The following is a 966-nucleotide window of genomic DNA, read 5'->3' as shown; positions in this document are numbered from 1 at the left end:
TGCTTGTCTGAAGGTGGTTCAAGCCCCCTGAAATCCCTGCAGCCTTACTGCTCCTCTGTAATGTTTTGTTTTTTCTTTTGAGACAAGGTCTCACTAGGTAGCACAGGCTGGCCTCAAACCCGCTGAGATCCTCCTGCCTCAGCCTCCCAAGCACTGGTATGACAGGCCTGTGCCACTGTGCCTGGCTTTCACCTGTGAAAAGAAAAGGTCAAAGACGCCCATCTCCCAGGGCTGTTGGGAGCCCTGCTGTACATGGGGAGCAGGGAGAAATGGGTGTTAAAGAAAGATCAGCTGGGGCCAGGGAGATGGCTCAGTAGAATAAGCGCTTGCCTGGCAAGTGCAAGGACCTGAGATCAATCCTGGGTTCCACCAAAAAGCCTGGGGGAAACCTAGGGTTCCATCCCCAGTGCGGAAAAAAGAAAAAGAAAGGAGAAAAAGCAGGAGGTGGTGAAAGGGCATATGGAGCCACTGGTATGATGCAGGTGTCCCGGTGTCCTTCATCTCCCATGGCCCATGAAGGTCACTGCAGCGCATGAAGGAGAGAACTGGGCTCAGTGGGGATGCTTCTCAGCGCAGTGTGGCCCCATGCCTGTCTTCACTTGGCTTCTGCTGGGGCAGAATCCACTCCCCCTAAAATGCACCCTCAAGCCACGTTCTGGCACACGGTTCAGGGGTGTTGAGTCCCTGTAACCAGCATGATTTCTAATTCCCAGAACTTTTTTTTAATTTAGTACAGGGTCTACAGGGTCTCACTACACAAATCGGACTTCTAGTGATTCTGTTTTCAGCCTCCCAAGTGCTGGGATTACAGGTGTGTGCCACCAGGCCCAGTCTCATTTGGTGTCTCAGTGCGCCCCGGGAATCGAACCCCGGTCCCTGCATCTGCCTAAGCAGGCACTTCAGTCTGCTGAGCTATCAGGCTAGCCCAAGAAATTCATTCTTTAACTGAAATACAGGGGCTGGTGA

This window comes from Octodon degus, unplaced genomic scaffold, assembly GCF_000260255.1.
Source record: "Octodon degus isolate 3935 unplaced genomic scaffold, OctDeg1.0 scaffold00197, whole genome shotgun sequence".
NCBI lineage: Eukaryota > Metazoa > Chordata > Mammalia > Rodentia > Octodontidae > Octodon > Octodon degus.
This window is presented reverse-complemented; position numbering follows the sequence as displayed.